This window comes from Tursiops truncatus, chromosome 13, assembly GCF_011762595.2.
Source record: "Tursiops truncatus isolate mTurTru1 chromosome 13, mTurTru1.mat.Y, whole genome shotgun sequence".
In the NCBI taxonomy this organism is placed as follows: domain Eukaryota; kingdom Metazoa; phylum Chordata; class Mammalia; order Artiodactyla; family Delphinidae; genus Tursiops; species Tursiops truncatus.
The window spans coordinates 20,493,536-20,515,896 of record NC_047046.1 but is presented as its reverse complement, the minus strand read 5'-3'; the positions used below and the strand labels follow the sequence as shown (position 1 = coordinate 20,515,896).

At 49.7% G+C, this 22,361-nt stretch overlaps 1 long non-coding RNA gene across 2 annotated transcripts in view; it reads right to left on the bottom strand.

The window, feature by feature from the left end:
- LOC109552579 (uncharacterized) overlaps nucleotides 1–22,361 on the bottom strand; it is a 379,508-nt gene that overhangs the window by 20,397 nt on the left and 336,750 nt on the right. Inside the window, exons 7-9 of one of the 2 annotated variants that reach the window (XR_002179413.3) lie at nucleotides 10,519–10,622; nucleotides 7,012–7,096; nucleotides 2,437–3,163 (exon numbers count right to left, since the gene is read on the bottom strand). This is a non-coding gene — a long non-coding RNA (uncharacterized lncRNA). Of the gene's footprint in view, nucleotides 1–2,436; nucleotides 3,164–7,011; nucleotides 7,097–10,518; nucleotides 10,623–22,361 lie in introns of those variants that run through there. The other variant, XR_012325242.1, reaches the window with a different exon arrangement.

The following is a 22,361-nucleotide window of genomic DNA, read 5'->3' as shown; positions in this document are numbered from 1 at the left end:
CCACATGAGTCCATGGCCAAGGTGTGGTGTCTGATGCTGTTACAGGGGAGTGAAGAGTTAAGTACCAAGAGGGAGTCTCCAGCACAATCTCTTCTGGGAATCAGGACCTCTCATCCCACTGCCCCAACTTTTGCAAAAAGACTTATACCCGTGTTGATCTCCAGACTGGGCTCTTCATTAAATAATGCCAGAAGTCTATGACTCAAATGATAATGATCGTCAAAAATGGCAAATTCTTACCCACTGTCTACAGTACCAAGTACTATTCTAAGTGCTTTACATGTATCAACTCATTTTCTCCTCCTAATAACCCAATAAGGTAGATGCTATTATTATCCCTGTTTTACAGATGAAGCAAGAACAGAGAGGTTAAGCAATTTGCCTGAGGTCACACAGTCGGTAGGGAGCAAAGCCAGGATTTGAACCTAGGTTGGTGGCAGGGAGCAAGCTCTGATCCATTATAGGTGAAAATGGGTTGTCACAGACAAGGTTGAATTTTGGATGCATATGTTATATTTGCAATGGCAGAGTGCAGTTGGCTTTGAGAGATATAATTGGGCAGGGTTAGGTTGGTACCTGAGCCAGGGCCAACCAGTCTCTGAGGATCTGGACACACACACTGCTCCCTGCCAAGGGGTGACACGTTCAGGAACCTACTGGTGGAATTGATGACCTTCTCCCAACTGGCCAGGTGGACCCCGGCTTCTCAAGGAACCACGGGCACTGGGACCACACGTGGCTCTCCACCACCAAATGCTCCCTTCATGCTGCTTGGACTAGGGACCACCATACTCCTTTATCCCCCCTTCTTCCCCAGCTAGATCTGGCGATGGCTGGCCATGGCAACAAGGCTGGCTCTTGTTTTATGAATGGTGATGAGACTGGGTATAGATCCACCTGTTTGGAGGTCAAATAATCTCTAATTTTGTCCACTTTTAGAATTAGTAATTTAATCCTTAACCGGATGAAAACAGACCCAGTCTGGACATTGTGGGCCATTCACGTTTGCACAGTTTTGGTTCTTAGAGCCTCGCACAGTGCTTGGGGCATAGTAGGAGCTCAGTGACTCATGGGTGAATGAATGGATGAATGAAGGCTTTACAGATGAGAAACGAAGTCTTAGAGAGGTGAAACTATATAACAAGGACCATTCTTTTCATTCATGATCTACTTACGAGCACCTCCTATAGTGTCAGGCACTGTTAGACGCTAAGGATCCAGAGTCTCTGCTGTCACAGTCCAAGGAATATCCAACATAATGTCAGGTGGGGAGGAATAAGGCAGGGTAAGTGGGGGGAGCGTGCTGGTGGTTGGTACAGATGCTCTCACCTCCTAACATGTGCCAGGCACAGTGCTGGTCCCTTACATATCTGATCGCCTGAAGAGCTCCCCCGGCATCCTGTGAGGCAGCATGATTATTTCATCATTATACCCATTTTACAGATGAGGAAAAACAGAGGCTCTGAGAAGAGAGACGTCTTACCACATATGTAAGACCAGAGGTTAGCCCCCAGGTCTGCCTGCCTTGTCTGAGCGGGGCAGGATGTGGGTTCCCCTCAGCCCCACCCCCAGGCTAGTGGGTCAAGGATGCTGGGCGCTAGGGGTGGGAAGGTGCTTGGGGTCCCCACAGCTGTCACCTGCCCAGGTGTGCATCTGCATCCAGCCGCCCAGCGCTGTCTGCTGGGGTGACACTGGGTTCGCTGCCAGGAGCCGCGTGTCAAGACAGCAGTGGGGGAGGCAGGCGGGCTGTTGGCAGGTGGCTTAAAATAGCAGTGTCCTCATGGCTGCAGGAGCGCTGTTCTCCCGGCTGAGAACACCCAGGGAGACAATATCTCAGCCCCGCAGCCGCCCCCTCGCTGGTGGCTCCATGCAGAGAAATGGTGCTCAAATGCAAGGTGCCCCCTTGCTCCTAGGGCCTGTGGGATGAAAGCCAAACTCTACTCCAGAACCCTTGTGAGCTGCTTCCCCTGCCCCCAGCTCTGTTCTCCTCATACTCCTTTCTCTTGTCACCCTCGCTACACTGCATTCAAGATGTCCCTTGTACCTTGCTGCCTGAAAGGTCCTCCCTGACATCTTCTCCATCTGAAAAATATACGGAATACACTAAGTGTTCAGGATATGTCAATGGGAATCACTTATAAGATACTGAAATCTTATCCTTCAAGCTCAGCTCACTTGTCAGTACTTCTGGGAGCCTTCTAGACTCTCCCAGGAGCAGAAATCCTACCTTCCTCCAAGGCATGTAGACCGTGCTCAGATCAGGATTGCAAAAATCCTGTTTATGGCTTCCTTCAACCTTTCTGACTGGGCAGGCTGTCACACCTACAAAGAGTAGCATTGCTCAACCAGGGGTAGCAGGTAATTGGCACACAGAGCAGAACTCTCCTAGCCGTGCACACGGCAGACATTGCTAATCAATCATAGCATCCTTTCTTTCCAAGCCCTTGAGCTTCGAGGAGGCCATGAGCAATTGACTGGAGTTGACACCAAGATGATGCCTTAATGGCTTCTCACTTCCAAGTGTCATTAACTACAGCCTTTAGATAAATGGCCTCCAGAAGCTTGTCTTCAGGGCTCCCTCAGCCATCAGACTGGTAGGCTCTTGAGGGCATAACAATGACATTTGTTTCAGCATCTCCTCCTCTTGGCACAGAGCCTGGCGAACACTAGGCACTGAAGAATGTCTGTCAAACAGGGGGGACTGGGGAGAACGCATCAGGTGGTGCTGACAAATGCAGAAGTACCTCACTGAGGCTACTCCAAGCCCTAGGAGCTCTCCTGGACCCTGCTTCCCACTCTCTCTCCTTTGGTCTCCAGGGAGCAGAGTCTGGAGCCCAGGAAACCCAAGCCATAGGCTCACTGAGATCAGCCCCAAATCAAACAATGGTTTCCCCACGACTAACTGCACAGAGATACAAGGTCAAAGATAAAAGATCCTCAGACCAAGAAGAGAACAATGAGAAGGAGAGAAATCATCTCACCAGGTCCTAGCACCTCCCCAAGGCTCCGTGTTTTTATTTTAAAATGGGGATAATAGGAGTCTCTACCCGGCAGGACTGTTGAGAGATAATGGACGGAAAGTCCTCATTGGTGTCTGATAAATAGGAGTTGATGTGGATGATGAAGATGATGATGATGGTGTCACGCTGCTCACAGAGACTCCCTACGGAGAGAAAAGTACCTTCAGAGAAGCCTGAGCTCCAGCCTCTCCCTGATTCCCAACCTCCTGAGACCTCCCACCCCTGGGAGAGATGCCAGGAAGAAGGCCAAAGAGGCAGCCTTCCCCTCAGAAGAGGAGGACTGAGTCCCTTGGCAGGGAGAAGGGAAGGAGCCTTTTCTCTGGAGATAGTATGTCCTGCCATGATCACTCTTGGTCCCATTTTATAGCTGGGAAAACTAAGACCCATGAAACAATGGAATTAGCCTAGTCTCATGGAGCAACAATCCTCTGCATCTGAACCCAGGATCTGTTGATTGCAGTGCCCATGGCATTTGCACAGAACCATTCTACCTTGTTGGAAAGGTACCCACACCGGTCACTCACTCACCCATTTACCCTCTTTGGTGTTATTGAGCATGCTCTGGAGGAGTTCACAGTCTACTCGGGGAAATGGGGTGTGATCTGACATGCCATTAAATTATTTCAGTATCACAAGGAAGAGCTTTCTAGCTCAGTTTGGGGAAAATTTCATAGAAGGGCTATGTTGGTTGGGTTTTGCAGTATGAGTAGGGGTTCATTGGGGGCTAAATGGAGGAAGGGCATTTTGGGCAGAGGAGATGGTAGGAGCAAAGGCAGGGATCCATGAAAAAGCATGATGTGTTTGGAGACCATTGAGCAGAATTGAGTGTCCCATCTTAGGCAGTATGGTGGTGTAGCTGCAGGAGACAAGACCAGGAGATAGATCAAACCAGAGCCTGGAGGTCCTCCCATAGCATTTAGGCTTTTCCCTGTGGGCAGAGGAGTCATGAAGATGTGTCCCAGTTCAACTGTTTCCACTTCCCCTTACACTCAGCTGCCTGGCACTGGGATGCTCTCACCAAGGTCAAATGGAAACGTGGGATGGGGCAAAGATCAGCATGGACCTTTCTGCACGGATCATGCTGCTCTCCTGGAGAGATCGTGCCCAGTTTCTACTCCAGGAATTTAAACCACAGAGACTCAGAAGCACAGAATCCCACCATTAAGACCTCTCCAACTCATGGACCCAACGATTTAGAGAACTGTAGCATTCATCTACTCATTTAGTCATTTGGTTAATAAAGTTGAAAAGCCCCCAGCAGATAGTGTATCAGTCAGTTACTGCTGTGAAACAAACCACCCCAAATCAGTGAGTTATATCAACAATCACTTATTGATTGGTTATTTGCCTGCGACTCATCTTGGCTGGACTCATTCATGCCAAGATGAGGGAGTGTACATGACCCTCTCAAGAAATCTGGCTCTGAGGACACAGAATCTGTGAACCATAGCCACTGCGATCACTCGCGGCTTCCTAAGGGGTGAGCTGGGGCTTGTGCCAGTGGGGTCCCCAGCCCTGGTTGGGGTGGGGAGAATCAGGAACACTCAGACACGGTCATGTCTGGATGGGAGAAATCCTCATTTGGATTGGGGGATCCAATTGTTGCTTGAGGCTGGGTCCATCTTATCCAGTGGTCAAGACCCCACCCCAGGTCCACATTGCTCAGCAGTCCCACCCTCAGAACACCCCCCAATGGCTGCCCACCCAGCTGCGACAGCACGCAGGCTCCCCCTCTATCTTCAGCGGCAACCCCCTTGGGGAGGAGAGAGCAGATAGCAAAACCGTGCTATTTACAAGCTTTCAAATGGGTTATTGAATCATAAACCGAAATCACAGGCTGTAACCAAATCAGCAAGGACCAGATTCAATAAAGTGAAAAAGGAGGGGGAATAAAAATCCCACCTAGAAGCTTGTTAAAGCCTTCTCTGCCTCTCCTGGCCTTGCTTTCTGAACATCTCACTCTTTCTGGTGAATAAACCCAGCCGGGTCTGGTTTGATGCTGGTGCTATTAATTCCATATGTGGTTTATGAGTGGAGGAAAAGGCTGTCATTACATGCCGCTGGAACTTGAAAAGAACCCAGTGGGCACTTCATTGCCGCCTTGCTGGAGCGGCCGATGCCTCTGCTGAGTTGGGAGTGTCTCAAATTCTAACACAAGAAAACTTTTAGGGTGGGGGGCGTGCACGCCACCGTCTTGTGGTGACTGTGACATCTCCATGTATGGGGGCTCTCTGCTCCTAAGGAGGTCCTGGGGTCATCCAATGACCTTCCTCTGGTGCCATATATGTGTGCACCGGACTTTACAGTTTACAAAGCACCTTTGTGTGGTTTATCTGAATTATGATAAGCTCAGAAGGCACAGTGCCCAGCCTGAAGGAGTCACCCCAGACTATCAGCTGGGATGTTATCATCATTATTTCCTATTAACTGCGTGTCTACTCTGCATGAGATGCTAAATGTATGTTACCTATAATTCTTCAATCAAATTCTGTAAAACCGGAATTATCGTGCCCATTTTACAGATGAAGACTCAGACTCAGACTTGCACAAAGGCATCTTCGGGGCAGATTTAGGAATCAAGCTCCGGCTGCAGTGCTCCAAAGCCACATTCCCGGCACACGCGATAACTCTGAGAGGGAGGCAGAGCCCCACTTGGATTTATTCTGCCTGTTTATTAGGCGAGTAAACTGAGTCTCAGTAAGTTTAGGTGGCCACAGGGCACAGTCCAACGGGTCCCGGGGAGACATCATTTCCTTTTTCTGAGCTAGCTGCACGGACACTTATTACTTAAGAGGTTACATTGGTGCTGGAAATTTCCTTTCACTTAGGCTAACCAGACGTCTCATTTCACAGGTGGGAAAACCGAGGCTTGGAGATGTTCGTGCCTCGTCCAAGGTCACTCGGCCCGGAGGTGGTCAGAGCTAGGATCTGCACCTACAGCTGTCTGTCCCCAGAGTTTATACTCCTGCCATAGCTATTCCATTTCTGGAAAAGCAATTGTCGTGGCTCAGATGCCGAGCCCTGCCTCCCTGGATGGGCCTGCCAAAACCAGCCCTGCTTTGATGAAGGCCAAGTACATCCTTTGCCAGCCTGAAATTGGATTCCCCGGCCTAGAATCACCTGCATGTATCCCTGACTTTCAGGTTCAGATCAGACATTGTGTAGCACAACAGATAAGAACTCAGGATCTGGCTTCAAATCCCAGCTCTACCAACTTCCATCTGAACCTTTTTCAAGCCTCAACTTTCTTACCTTTAAAGTAGAGATGATAATAACAGCATCTTTCTTATAGGGTTGCTGTGAAATCAACACGCATAGCTAATATCTAATGAGTACCAGACACTCTTTTAAGCCCTGTACGTGTGTTAGTCCTAATCCTAGATGTATCACCATTTTAGAGATGAGAAAACCAAGACAGTGATTTGCCCAAGGTCTCGTGGAGTTGGAGTCTGTACCCAGGTAGGCTTGCTCCAGGGCCCCGTTGTTTGCAGTGACCCTAAGCTGCCTCTTGGTTTAATGAAGCAATGTGGTAGTCAGACAGGGGAAAACCTAATGACCATCACATCTTTTTGTATTCTGGAGGATGTTAATGTTTTATCATGCAAAAGGAGGATTCCAGTTAACAATGACAAAAGCCATCCCCTGCAGGGCTGGAATGTTTGCCAGAGAACTGAGATCCACTCCCACAGAAGGTCCATCTGACCCAGGCCTCTAGGCCAGCCCTGCTCCCTGCACTTAACTCTCCACTCAAACCAACACTTCTTCAATTCGTGAATATGCCCAACGCAGTTTCATGCCCCTGGTCCTTTGCACATGCCTCTCCTGATGCCTGATTTTCTTTCCTTCCTTTGTACTACCAGCAAACACATACCTAAGAGATTCAGCTCAAAAACTACCTCCTTCTTAAAGCCTCTCAAAACCGCCCAAGCAGAATGAATTCTCCTTTCTCTGTGCTTCCTACAGCGGTAGTGAATTCCCCTCGGATCCTTACCAATCCTGGGTTCTCATGGCAGGTCTGTGTGTCTGTCTCCTTCACCAAGGAGTCCTTGAGGGCAGGAACTGGGATATATTCATTTCTGTGGGATCAAACAATGCTGATTGAGTGAATGAATGAATGAAGTTTCTGCCCTGGCTGGATTGTAGCTGACATCTCATCATCGGTCCTATGAGAACTGAATTCTGGTCCCGGCTTCGCCACGGCCTCCCTGTGTTCTCTTGGAAAAGGCATGTGGCTTTTAAGCGCCTCAGTTTCCCCATCTGTAAGATGACAGGTGCGGACCAGCTGGCCTCCAAGAGCTTTCTGTGACTGCAGCTTTTTCATCACCCCACTCCGCCCCGTGCCTCCAGGGACCCCATCACAGTAGTGGGGCTTCCCTGTATCCTTGTCTCCCTTACCCCTCCCCCCCGCACCACCCAGCAGGTCCTGGAGGTTTTCCTGCCAAAATCTCTCTCGAATCTGTCTTCTTCTCGCCGTTTCCCGCTGCCTTCCTGATGCCGGCAGCCCTCATCTCTCGCCTGGATGCCTGCAGTAGCCTTAACACATCTCTGCCAGCTCCCTCCAGCCATTGCACACTCAGCAATACGTGTGATCTTTTCAAAACACAAACTCAGCCATGTCTCAGCCCTGATGAGCCCCTCCCATGCCTCCTCTGGGCCCCAGGCTGTGGACCAGAGACCTTCCGGAAGGGGATGGCTAGCCCTCTCCACCACGCATGCCCCTTCCATGACTCTGGTCATGTTGACCTTCCTGTGATTTGCACTGACTTGCTTGGTCCACACGCCAGCCTTCGCACATGGCTTTCCCTCTGTCTAGAAAGTTCTCTTCCCCCTCCCGGTGATCAGATTTCAGCCTGATTTTCAGAAGCGTTAATCTGAGGAAGCTCAGAGACGCCTTGCAGGACCTCCCCAGACCAGACCAATCGTTCCTACTATATCAGCTCTCTGAGCTCCCTTTCCTCTCTTTCACAGCCCTTATCCCGGTTTCCAGTCTAATTTTACTTGAGAGACTTTGCTGAACTTTTTTCTCCACCCCTGTACTGTGAGCCAGATAAAGGTAGGACACGCTTGCCGGATACCTCCCACCCCACCCGCCTCATTATATCGGCAGCATCCAGCCCTGTGCCTGGCAAGAACTCACAAACATTTACAAAATGAATGAATGTGTCCTCCAGCTCCGGGAAATGGGCTGAAGGAGCAGTCACATCACCTGTCTGGTGCAGACCTCAGTTTCACTAACTCTGAAATGGGCTCGTGATCGCCCATCTCTCTGCACTTGTCACTGCTCTGCGGGAGGCTCCAAAGCCACCCAGAGCAGAGTGAGATGCTCCGAGGCCTGGAAGGCACAAAAGCCAAGGGCTGGGGTTGGGAGGGACCCCGGGCATCGTCAGGATGACCGGGCCACCACCGGTTTTTGTGACCATCTGCTCACCTCACTGAGAGCTGGGCAGTGGAGCCAGGACTCCAAGTCCTGAGAAGGACTGGAGAAATGTATGTTCAGTTTGCAGACCTGCCGAAGGGACAGAGTCAGTCACTGCGTCCTGGTCGCTGTGCTCATTGCTCTGCAGAGTCAAGGTCAGGAGGAGGTGTCAAGGGGCTTCTCCAGGACTTTCAGAAGAAACTGCGGGGTCTGTGCTTCACTCCCCAGATGAGAACCACAGGGCTTTCAGCCTTGGGCTTGTCCAGTGTGGTTGAGCGAACCAGATTTTCAGATGCCCCGGGGAAACTCTCTTTTCTAATCATCTACATTTAAACAGACGGCATTTTGGTTTATCTGTAGCTGGTGTCATTCATTCAGAATGATCTCCTGAATGCGGGTGCTGGGCTGGCCCTGGGGGGTGGGGCACCCTGGGGGGTGCTGGGCTGGCCCTCAGGGGTGGAGGCAGGCAAGGCCACTGTCTTTTCTGGGCCCAGAGGTGAAGCCCGTGTTTTCCGGGTGCAGAGGTGGGCAAGAGGATGCAGGGGCCTCTGTGGGAGCAGGCTTGTTTGGGGGTGAGTGGGGAGTCGCAAATATCTCCGTGAAGAAGTGATTTTTTAAAATTATGGTGAAACAGAGGTAACGAAATTTACCCTTTTAACCATTTTTAAGTGTACAGCTCAGTTGCACTTGGTTGTGCAAACATCACCCCAATCCATCTCCAGAACTTTGTCATCACACCAAGCTGAAACTCTGTATCCAGCAAATTATAACTATTTATTACGCCCTCCCCTCAGCCCCTGACAACCTCCTCTCTACTTTCTGTCTCTGTGCATTTGACTGCTCTCTGTACCCCATATAAATGCACTCATACAGTATCTGTCTGGTTTATTTCACTCAGCATCATGTCTTCAAGGTTCATCCCTGTTGTAGCACATGTCCTAATTTCCTTCCTTGCTGAGGCTGAATAATATTCCATTGTATGGACAGACCGAATTTTATTTAGCCATTTATCCATCAGTGGACACCTGGATGCTTTTTACTGTTTGGTTCTTGTGAACTGTGTTGCTGTGAACGTTAGCGGGAAATAGTAACATTCATGGTAATAAGGCTACGAGGGGTTACAGAAAGGGCTTTAGGATTAGACCTGTGTTCCAATCCTCATGCTGCCATTAACCAGCTGTGTGACCTCAGGCAAGTTACTTAACCTCTCTGAGCCTCCATTTTCTCTTCTCTAAGAAGAGGGAAAGAACACACGTCTCCTAGTGTCAATGGGCGTGGAGGGTGGTGACGGACTCAGAGCAGGTGCTCAGTAATGTACTAGGAATCACCCCTTTCATGCTCCTGCCCAGGACTGCCAAGTGTGAATACGCGTGTTGCTCACTGCCCAAGGGCACCTGGCCCAAGTACTTGACTTGCTGGTTTGAATCCAGGGGACAGTTTCTGCCTGGAAGGGGCACCTGTGTCCCACCCACCCAAAGGCACATATATGCTTGCTCAGCCCCCAGTCTCAATCAACATAGGCACCCAGGTTTACACCTGCTTGACAAGTGAGGGGTGGTAAAAAAAAAAAAAAGCACAGAGAGGCTAATTAACCAGCCCAAGGCCACACAGTGGCACTTGGACCCCTTCAGGTATGAGAACCTGGCTCCAGGCCCGGAGAACAGAGCGATACGTGCAGCCCTGAACCTCATGCAGGCGAGCAGAGAGGAGGGACCCGGGCTGCCCCTCAGCCTCCCACCCCCTCCCCCTCTCCTATTAAGAAGCGGAAACTGAAATGAAAAATTCAAACCTCCGTCTGGTTCATGGTTAGGCCCCACCTTAGGGAGGTGGCCTCGGAGTGGCTGCTGATACAGGGCTCCGTGTTGTTAAATGTGCCCCCCTCTCAGCCCCTCCCCGACGGGTTCTTTCCATCCTGGGATCATTTTCCAGACAGCCCAGAGCCTGGCTCGCCAGACTATTTAGTCTGGGTTTGCTGACCCCCGTCTGACTGCAGGCAGGACGTGCTCAGGTTTCTGGCCTCCTTGGTACAATCACTGCGGCCCCCCTCCTGCCCCCGCCCTGACTTCTTACACAAACACTTACCTTCAGGCCCAGGACTTCCTGGCACGCTTGCATCAGACCCGGCCACCGGCTTCCAGAAGGGCGCTCCATCCAATGCCCGACAACGCAGCCCTCTGTCCAGAGTTCTGTGGGCCCAAGCATCATTCTCAAACACAGAAACTTAGCTGGATGGCATTCCCATCGCTGCTATCCCTCCTCGAGTCTCTCCGACCCTGCCCACTGGATAGATAAGTTCATTCAAAGAAAAATAAGTGATGGGAATTCAAAATATCTTTCCATCTGTTCACGGGTGCTAGATTAGCTATTTGTCTTGCTCCATGTCTCAGGTGGGGAAACTGAGGCCCCAGAGGGCGAGAAAAAGGAAAGAGTCAAGCCCCTGAGGTGGGAAGGGGCAAAACCAGGAACCAGAAGTCAGATCTTCGGGCTCCCAGGTCATGTCAATGTCAATGCAATTCAGCTTTTGTCTGTACTCCCTCTGGGTTCTGCACTGCTTTTCAACAATGCTTTCTGAGAATCTTCTGACACTTCCTGAGACACTTGGGTATCCTGGAAGTAGAACTACCTTATTTATGGCATCTTACTTGGGTGCACCGAAGTAGGAGAGGGAGATGTTGGTGGCCTCTGCATCCTATGGGGTTTTGATGCCAGAAGTCAAGTTCCTTTAAAAACCTGCATGCTTGGCACCCTGCCAGAAGTGTGGACAGTAACCAGTACTAATGACTCCCATTTGTTAAGCGCTCACCATGCGCCGGGCATTGTGGGAAGTTCTCTACGTGCAATTCTCTCAGTAGGTTGAGGTAAGGATTATGTCTACAACCCATTTTACAGGTAAAGAAACTGAGGCCCTGCATGGGAAAATGACTTGGAGAAGGTCACACAGCCGGCAAGCAGAAGAGCCTGCATTCAGGTGTCTTTGACATCTTTCTGTATTTCTTTCTTTACCATGAACGTGTTTGATTTTTATCGTACAAAAACAAAACAATATAATCCACAGTAACAATAGCAGGGAGCAATGTTATCCATCTTGGTGCCCAAATACATTACATGTTATCTAGCCTCCTTCAATTCTCCCTTTCACACACACACACTGGGGCTAACTGCTGTGGACAGTTTGGTGTCTATTCCTGCTGATTCCCCCCACCCCATCAGATACTAATTTATATGCAGATGTATAATTTTATAGGGCTTTCTAAGCCATACATATTTGCAAGATTTGATTTTTAAAAATCAATAGGAAATGTATTGCTTTTGCTATTGGGGAGAGAATAAAGATATTAAAAATTAAATCAAATTTCAAAACAGGACTGGGTTGGGCATTTCAAAGCTGCCAAGGCAAAGTTCTATTCCAGAAAGTTCCGCACCAGCGAAGCTGGAGTCCCCCACAGAGATGCTCAGATCCCAGTGGCTAACCAGTTGTATTTGGCTGGGGTGGGGAGGGAGGGATGTCTCTAATTCCCACCAGCTCGCCTAGCCATCCCCTCCCCACTGCCCCTGGTCGATGAGCATTGTGTTCAGTTTGTGGACTCAGCAAAACACGCCCGCCCCGCTCGCTCCCTCCTCAGATAGGAAGGTGGTTGCCTACCAGCCCATTAATTCTGCTTTAATTGCTCCAGCTCTCAAGTGGAGGCCTGAGCCCTAATCGGGCTGAGGCGGGTTCGCCTGGCAGCCGCTGTTCTACCAGCTCTGGGGAGATGCTCAAAGAGTCTGAGAAAAAGGAGTGATTCTCCGCGGGTCCCTCTGGGTGGTCTGGAGGGGAGGGGCCACTGACCAGTGGGGATGTAGCCCAGAAAATGGACCCAAGAAGCGGCCACCAGCAAGAGAAGCCAAAGGGAGCAGTGGAAGGTGGAGTGGTAGTCTAGGCACCGTCCACCGCCACTCCTCTGGCATTTATCGCTGACATCATCTTTGTTCTCTTCTTCCGGGGGCCTGCCTTCCCCATCCAAATGTCAGCTGTATCAATGTTCACCTGGTGCCCAGTGTAGAGTAGGTGCCCAATAAATCGAGGTTAATTTAATAAACATATTCTGCCCTTTCCACATCGTCTCCTGCCTGCAACTGCCAGGGAAGTCTTGGGAGAATCTCAAGAGATGGATAGGGAAACTGAGACCTGGAGAAGGGGCTTAGTTTCTTCAGGCCAGTGCCTGGCTCGGGCTGCCTTTCAACTTCGCTCGTATGAATGGCCCTCGCTTATCTTCGCGGGAGTGGTGTGACTCATCACCAGCTGCACAGAACAGGAGGGGCTGGGGAGCGTCCACGCTACTTTCTTTTGAAAGTAGCTTCTGTATGGAACACCTCCCTGCCCTGAAAACAGCCTCATTATGCACGAAGAACAGAATTCTCCTCCCCTCTGTCTGGGAGGTAGCTAAGAACCTGCTCTCCAGGGGACCAGCAGGGCAGGCCCTGGAGAGGAAAACGATAGGTATCTAATCTCTGACCTTCAAATGAAGGCAGGGATTCATCAAGGATTTCAGATGGAGGGGCGGGGTGGCTGCACAAGTGGGGGGCCTTGCCTAATTCGGTCCTCACCTCAAGTCGCTGCTGCAGATGCTCTCCAGGGTGTTGGGCCGGGGAAGAAAGGGGGTCCAGGATGGAGAAAGGAGGAGGTGAGGCGGGAGCGGAAGGGACAAGCAAAGCAGGGTGGGAACAAAGGGGGCAGGAAGCAGAGGAAGAAAAAAAGACAATAGACAAGGATGCCAGCCCATTTGGGGTGGTGGGAAGCACGGGAGGAAACCTGCAAAGGAAACATAAAGAGGAAGAAATAAAGGGTAAGAAGAAACTCAATAGGGCTTGAAACAAAGCCACGGAGAAAACAAAGGGAAAGAAAAAATGCAAGCAGAGTAAGAAGCAGCAGCACAAACAAGGAGAGAAGCCTGCGGAGGCCTCCAGAATGTCATGTGTCTATCCTGGGTGGGGGGGGTGCATGCATCTGAGCCAACAGCGTGGCCCCAGCCTCGCTCTGGTCCCTCACCTCAGCCCTCGTACCCACCAGCTCCCAGGAGCCTCTGGGGGCAGACAGCTGGGCCTCCTCCTGCCTCTTCAGCCCAGCCTACTCCGACTGGCCAGTCTCCTAGGGCAGGGAGGCAGGCCACGCCCACCCATCTTTGCTCCACCGAGGTAGAAGCCCCAGAGACCCACGGGCTTCCTGGAGTGTTCTGAGCCACCCCAAGCCCTCCCTCCCCCTCCTTCCCCACCACCTAGAAAGCTGTCCAAGTGGAACAGCCTGCAGCTATTACAATAAACACCTCAGCCACAACCTGTCTCTGTTTTGCATATTAGCAGCCTTAATTCTGATGAAATATGCAAATGTATGCAAAATGAAATTCATCTCATAATGACACAAGGCGATTAAACAATTTTTATGCTTAAATATTCTGTTTAATGAAATCAAACAGACCTGCGCGTGTGACAAATTCTCCACAGCATGGAGAAATTAGCGGGGATATAAAAAAAGAATACCAAACCAGTAGCACCCTCCAGCATGGCCCAGATCTCCTTCACCTTTCTGGTGCGAAGAAAGGGGGGAAACGTGTGTTTTTGATAACCAAATGAACTGAAAATTATATTACTGAAAACTGCTATAATAAGTTAGAAGCAACATGCCTTTGTTTCTGGCTTTTGAGAGGAACCCCCAAGCCCCACCCCATACCTCCACAGTATGGCCATAATATATTTATACTCCAAGTTGATGGAAGAAGAGGAGGTATGTGTGGACAGCAGGGAGGCCAATTCAGCCATCGTCTCGGTGCCCAGGAAATGGAGTGAGGAGCCCTTTGCCCACTTACCACCAGGAGGCTGGCTAGCAGCGTCTCTCAGCCAAACTTTCTTGTTTTGCTTACCTGGGCAGAACGTGTTCTTGCTTTGGCCACTGGGAGATAGTTTGAGGGCACTGATGTTCTTAGCCCTGCTCGGGTAGAATCTATTTTGATATTTACCTGGAGGAGGAGAAGATGAAGAATCAAGAAAGAGGAGTAGGAGGAGGAAGAAAAAAGGGAATAAATAGCAGAGAAAAGAAAAGGATAAAAAGAAAGCAGTATAAGATGGGGGATAGAGTGAAGAAGGTATATAAAAAAGAGGGGTGAAAGGAGAAGGAGGTGGAAAGGTAAAGAAAAAGAATAAATAATGGCTAACATTTTTGAACCATAGGTGTGTGTTTTCTTATATATGATCTCCTTGAATTCTCCTATCGCCTCTCTGAGTTTGGTATTATTATCATAACCACGTTGCATTAGTGATGAGGAAGCCAAGCTTCAGAGAGGTTAAGTAAGCTGTCCAAAATCACACGGCAGAGATGAGGGAAGGAGGATTCAGGATTTGAAGGCAGAGGCATTGAAGCATTCTCCGAGGGGGTTGGGGATGGGCTGCTGGTCTACAAATTCCCCTTAAGAACTCTGGGATATTTGGGCAAATCTCCAAGTGCTAATTTGCATATGAACCCTTAGGGCTCCTGGGAAAAAGCCTTTTGGAGATTGAATGGAGGCCTGGGCATTGCATGTGTGCAGTCAACAGCTTCGCTTTCTCTGATCTCCTCATCTAGAGGGCCCAGCACCCAAACGGCTCTACTTCATCGTCATTTTACTATTGACTTGTTTGTTGCCATATTCCAATAGAATGTGCTTTCCAGGAGGGCAGGTGCCCTGTGTGGCCTACACTCAGCAAGTGTGCACTCTTCACTTCCCTTCCAGAGGCAAAAGCACCTTGAAATTGTCTGGGGGTGTTCCTCCAGGACCCCTAAAAGTCCCCTCACTTATGGCTGATTTATCAGGCACTGCTTACAGGCCTGCCACTATTCTAAGACCTAGTTCACATTATTATCTCATTTAATCCTCACAACAACCCTGTGAGGTAGGAACTAATATTACCCTCTTGGGCAAATGGGGAAAGAGAGACTCAGGTTACCTGTCTGAGGTTACCCAGCTTGGCAAGGCCAAGACTGAAACCCAGGCAGTCAGGCTCCAACTGCCCTACTAATAACAACAACAATAATATTAATAATAACTTCTGTGACTTGCCACGTGCTTAGCACTGCCTGGAGCCCTCTCATAGCAGCCTTGTAAGGCAAGTAGTATATTTATTTCCATGTTATCAGTGGGGAGATGGAGGCTCAGAGGAGGTCATTGATATGTCCAAGTTCATACAGCAAGTCGTTGGCTATGGAGACAAGTACTCAGCCTTGAGGCCAACATCTGTGGTGGTAAGGAAGCCACCTTGAATCCTCCAAGGGATTTCTAGAGAGTCTTGGCCATTTATCATTTCTATCTCCTGGTTCTAAGGTTGATGGACTTTGAGACAAGGACATTTCATTAGAAAATGAGAAGTAGTTATAATTAATATTTCAATTATAAAACAGATCACGGATGAGCTATCAGCTTCATCACACTGCTGGTGACAGTCAAAGAAAGAGGGCATATTGCTTTCCTGGAAGTGAGAGACACGGAGGGCTAGCCCCTTCCTATTTGCTTAGTGAGGGGTCACAGGCACTGGAATAGAAAAGTTAGCACTGTTATCTTCAGGTGAGCACCATTATGATAAGATTGGCAGTCAGATTTCTCTGTTTCTAAGCTTGGTGCTGAAGGAGGCAGCTTAATATGATGGTTGTCATTTCAGCATAAAGTTATGAGAATATCTTCAAATTCATTTAACAAATATTTATCTATGTGAAGCTCTAGGGAAGCACAGCTAAATAGGACATAGCTACTGCCTTCAAGCACGCCAGTGTAGTTGGGGAGACACATTAAAAGATTACAACAATAAACGTAAATGGCACAAATGCAGTGCAGGAACAAGGCAGGCATTTCTTCACCATGGGGTATCAGGGAAGGCAGCCTGGAGGACATCTGAACTGTCTCCCAATACAACTTGGAACTTGCCAGAAAGGACAGAGAACTTCCAAAGAGAGGAAAGCACAGAAGCAACAGTGTGGAAATGAGGAACAGTAGAGTGGAAGGCATGCATGATTCACAACTGGTGCTGGACAAAGCCCTGGGGTAGAATAGTGGGAAATGAAGTTAGAGAAATAAGAGCAAAGACCAGACGTGAGAAAGTCTGTGTACTTATCCTTCCTCTATCACTGAATAAACTTGTGACCTTGAGGCGGTCACTTCCAATCCCAGAGCCTCAGTTTTCTCCATTTTGAGAAGGAGGAAGGATTAAACCCTCAGCTTTGGTGAATATCAAGCACGCCTGAGAGTGCTGTGCCATTGGACACTCTCCCTCTGTATAACTGAACATCTCAAATTCTAATTAGGAGATTACTATCAGAGACAAAAAGATGGAGGAGAAAATTATTCCCTATTTAGGCTTCCAGATGCTGCTTACCTTTCCATGTACCAGAAACAAGTGGCACCAGCTTGCCTAGGGCACGAATGAAAATCAAAGCTCTGTGTCCCCATTTCCCACCCCTGCCCATCTCCTCCTGCAAGTTTCTTCTATGAATCACAGATACTATACTCTGCCTGCTTTCTCCCTCCATGGAAGCTCCCAAGGCTATGTAGGAAGTGGACCCAGGCACTACGAGCCACCTTCAGGGAACAGCACCAGATCTGGGAGTGTGGGCACACTTGGTTTCCAAACCAATTGGATGTGAATGGCCCTCCTAGGAAAATCCTGAGCTCACCATGTTTTTCCCTACAGGACCATCTTCCCCCTTAATGAAGATCCTGGGGGTACAAGTGGGAAACAGTTCCCCCCACCCCCACCTCAAAGGACTTACAGTATAGAAAGTCTAATTCAGAAGCCCTAAAGATGACTTTTTCTTTCTTCCTTGAACTTTTCAGCATCTGTTCTTCCTTTCTCTCTTCCACCCCTCTCTTCTTCCCTCCCTCCCTCCTTCCCTCCCTCCCTCCTATTTTCTTACACAACTGGAAAGTGTCAATTTTACAAAAACAATAAATCTACTTCCAAAAACAATATCAGTCGTCACCACACACTGGGACGTTTTTGCCAAACTCCCCATCTCCAGGCAGCGGAGGGCTGTCAGGACCACTGCCCCTTGGCCGGACAATGTCCCAGTGGAACGTCCAACTCTCCCTTCAGAACCCCAGTTCTTAGCAATTGCTCTCAACACCTCCCAGCTTCTCTTTGAACTCTGTGTCTTCGAGGTGACCACACAATGGAACTGAGTGTTCAGAACATCCATCGTCCCTCTATTCTGCCCTCATCCTGGCGGGGAATAGCCTGTTCTCCCCAAAAGTGATGAGAGGAAATCTGGACACAGTCCCACTTTGATTGGGGCCCACCCTTCCTTCCACTGGGTCTGCTGAAAGCCAACGTTTCTTCTGGAACTGACCAAATAAAAAAAGAAGAAGAAGAAGAAAATCCCCAGCAAACCCCAAACCCCCAACCACCACCATGTTTCTGCTTTTCCATGGCAAGGACAAGCAGAAATCCGATCCCAATGCTTCATGGGCCAAACTAACTCCGTGTGGATTGTCAGTGAGGAGGGCTGAGCCCCAGGCTGAGTATCCTGCCTGGTGAGGGGGCTTAATGATTTGTGCAGACCTGCGGCACTCCTGCTGGGGTCCAGAATGCTGTGCACTGATTTGGGAGGATTGAAAGACCCCACGCCTGTCCCTTCACGTGTCGTTGCCTTCTTTGCTGTTGCATAGTTCTCCCTGCCCCCCAATGACTCCCGAGAAGCGTGAGAAAACCAAGGTGGATATAATCACATTCCCAGGCCTTAATTAATTTGGCATCATTTACTAATTAGCGACAGGTATCATTCAGTATATCAGAGACTCCGGGGTTGCTCAAGCTAGAAGGGTCCTCAGGACCATCACACTCGATCCCCTTCAGTCCACAGAGGGGAAGATTGGGCCAAGGAGGAAAGGGAATGGCCCAGGATTACCCCGCGAGTGAGGGGGCTAGCCTGGGATTTGAGGCTGGGTCTCCTGATTTCAAGTCTTGTGTTCCTAGCTCTAATTCTCACTCATTTGATTTCCTTCTGTTTCTTCGTGCACTGTATTTGTTCACTGTGTCATCCCACCCTCCCTCTGTTCAATATACTTCAGTCCCACAGGGCTTTTAAATTTTTCTGCAAACTCATAACTACCTCAGGGGCTTTGCACTTGCTGTTCCTGGCTGCTTCCCCATGTCTTTGCATGGTTGTCTCCTAGGTATTCAGGTTTTAGCTTAACTGTCATCTCTTCTGAAAGACCTTCTTCAACAAAATCTGCGTGGTAGACAGATCCTAGTATGTCCCCCAATAATTCTTTTTTTTTAATTGAGATATAGTTGACATATAACATTGTATTCTTTTCAGGTATACAACATAATGATTCGATATTTGTATATATTGAAAGGCGATCACTACAATAAGTCTAGTTGGACCATAAGTCCACCACAACAATAGTTACAAACTTTTATTCTCGTGATGAGAAGTTTTACCATCTATGCAACGTTCAAATATGCAATACAGTATTATTAACTATAGTCATCATGCTGTATATTACATTAGAGCTGCACCATCGTTTTCACCTGTTGTCTGGGCAAAGTTCAGCAGTGTGCTGACACCATGTTGGTGAGGGTGCTGGGAGCAAAGTCCTGATCACCTGGAGAAGCAAGTGCCAGCCCAGGGAAGTCACGAAAAGTACCAGGCGGCACCCAAAGCCCCCTGCCGCCTCCCAGGACAGCCTCTGCTCAGATTCGCTGTACCCTACCTTGCTTTCTTCAACGCTCCCTTCCTGCTACATGGCAGATCTGAACGAAGACAGTTCTAGCCACCCAGCAGTGGACTCCAGTGGACCCCAGGCTCACCATCAGATGTGGTTAACAAGCCACCTGTCTTCAGGTCATCAGAGGGAGGGACATTGGTCTGTACAGTGGAAAGACGAGGTCTTTACTGGACGAGGCAAAACATTTTGCAAAGGGTGGGGCCATTCCATGTGGAGCCAGAGAATAGAGTTGGGACCCAGACTTGAGTTCCAATGGTGGCTCTGCAACTAACCAACAGGGCAACTAACCAGTGTGCAAGGGGTGAGGGGGGCTTGCCTCACCAACCCTCAGTGTATATGAAATGGGGACACCAGACTTGGGTCTCCCTGAGGCTCCTCCCAGCTGGGGTGATTCTGCGGTTTCCGAAGAGCATTTGGAGTTCACTCTGGGCCCCTTGGTCTCAGACAGATGTAGACAAATTGGCCTGGGGCCAGCACACTCCGGCTGCCATGATTAAGGGGAAGGGGAGATTGGCGCCGCGGAAGATTAAAGGTGCTGACACCTCTGTGCTTGGCTGGGCCGCAGTTAAAGGGCGGCTGACAAATGTCTGGTCGAGGCGGGCAGGAGATACGACTCTGGCTGGGAGCGGGGGGGATGGGGCAGGCAGCCACTACCGGCAGGATGGGCTAACAAGGGGGCAACCTGAGGCAGTGCCTACCACGAGGCCCCACACGAGACACATATGCAATAGCTTGGTAAGCTAGGCAACGATAATATTCACCCCTCACCGCCGTCACCATCACCTTCACCTCTTTCCTGGACCACGGCCTCCTAATAGTGTCCCTGGGCCCAATGTTTCCCCTTTAGTCTGTACTTAACACATCAGTCAAAGTACTCTTTTCAGAACATGTCAAATCACACAATTGCTGTGTTGAAAATCCTCTGATAGGTCCTGTTTTACTCCGAGAAAAGCCCTTGTGATGTCCACAAGGATCTGCCCAATCATCCCCCTGACCCCATCCTCTGCTTCTCTCCTCCTCATCTCCCAGGATGCACCCCAGGGCCTTTGCACTGACCATACCTCTGCTTAGACCACTTTTATCCCAGATAATTCCCTGTCTCATGCTCTTGCTGCCTTTGGCTCTCTACTCAATGCCACATTTACACCGAGGCCTGGCCACCCCGTCAAGATTTCAACCCCCTTCAACACTCTCTATCCTCTCCACCTGCTTTATTTTCTCTAAAAGCACTTACCTTCATTAACTTATTCTATAGTTTATTTCATCGTATCTGTGCCTATCTCTCCCATTTGATCGTAAGCTCCAGGAGAGCTGTTTTCTTCCCTGCTCTATCACAAGTGCCTAGAAAGGTGATCGGCCCTTAGTAGGTGCTCAAAAAACACTCGTTGATCATTGACTATACATTACTTGCCACTTAGAGAGCCCTTGCTCCCCTCTAGGTGCTGTGCTGTGTGTTTGTGGTCTAGTATTTCCTCTATCTCTCACAACAGACCAAGGATGCAGGGAAGGTTTCCATTATCCCTGCTTTACAGATGGGGAAGCTGAGGCCCAGAGAGGTGAGGTCTGGGGATATGCCCAGTGCCTTGTGGTTGGAAACGAGTGGCACTGGGTTTTGAGCCCAGCCCAGCACCACTCCCGAGCCTGGTCCTGCCCCTTGTTGACATGCTCTGTTGTCTTTGATGAAGGGCCACTCAACTAACGGCCTTTGCATATGGCTTATTTTTATTTTATTTTTTTTTCCGGTACGCGGGCCTCTCACTGTTGTGGCCTCTCCCGTTGTGGAGCACAGGCTCCGGACGCGCAGGCTCAGCGGCCATGGCTCACGGGCCCAGCCGCTCCGCGGCATGTGGGATCTTCCCGGACCGGGGCACGAACCCGTGTCCCCTGCATCGGCAGGCGGACTCTCAGCCACTGCGCCACCAGGGAAGCCCTGCATATGGCTTATTGCACCAAACCTCACACGGGTTCTGGGAAGTGAGATTACTCTTTCTATCATAGCGATGGGGAAACTGAAGACACAGAGAAGTTGCTTCTCAAAGGTCACACAGCCAGCAAGGAATCTGGGACTTGAGCTGTGGTCTTGGATGCCCAAACCAGGCTCGCTCTCCACTTTGCCTCCTTCCCTGGGTAACCTGTAGGACACAGACATGCCTGGAGCATCCTCTCTGTACCCTAGAGGCCCATAGTTCCCCTGAGAGTCACAGAAGTGGAAACAGAGGCCAGAGAGGGCCTCAGCTGGACAAGAGGGCTGTGATTTGCAGTTGGGGTTGAGTCACCATCCAGGCCTTTCCAGCTCAACCACTGCTGCTTCCCACTCGATGCACCGCCCAGCTTTTGGCTCTGTGGCCTTGATGGTGGGGGTCTCTGCCTTGATGTCACGTGAGTACACTGGCCAAGGGCACTGCCTCCCAAAATGCCCCGGCAGGTCCTAGGACAACGAGCCCTTGGATAACAAGATTGGGTATCCTGGGGCCATGCGGGGGCCACAGGGACTGCAGCCACATCTCACACCAGGCCTTTCCTTGGAGCTGCGATTAAAGAGGCATCTGTGCCAACGGCCCTCCATATCCATCCTTGTGCCCAGGTTGTGCACTTGGGGACCTCTTCTGTCTTGTTCACCCCAGTAACCAACATTCAGTGGATGTTTGATTCATGTCTGTTGAATGAATATTAAACCGAAAGGACTCATCCTCTCTAGTAATAAACAGACTTCCCGAGAGCTTGTTATTCTCCAGGTCCTGTGCTAACGCACTCACGTGTACTCACCCAGTGTAATTCTCACAACGATCCTGGAAAGTCAGTTCCACATTGTCTCCATTTTACTGTTGAAGACACTGGACCAGAGAGGTTCAGTAACACATCTAAGACCACACAGCCAGGGACTGTGGGTAAGGGTCAGAATCCAAGCATTCAGACGTCATAGTCCTTGCTCTTAACCACCTCCTCCCGATCCCACTAGACAACCCCTCAGCATCTTTATCTGGAGTCGGGGACCACAGCACAGGTTGTCCCTGAAACATGATCCCCGTGGCAGAACTTGCAGCCGGCACAGCGTATCCAGCAGCAAGAGCAGAAGTGAATGGAGTCTGGTTTTCCCAGGCCACCACACGGTCATATTCTCCTCCATAAAGGCCATTTGAGAAATGAATAACTAAATGCAATATCAGTTTTATACCTATGTAAGATGTTGTACAT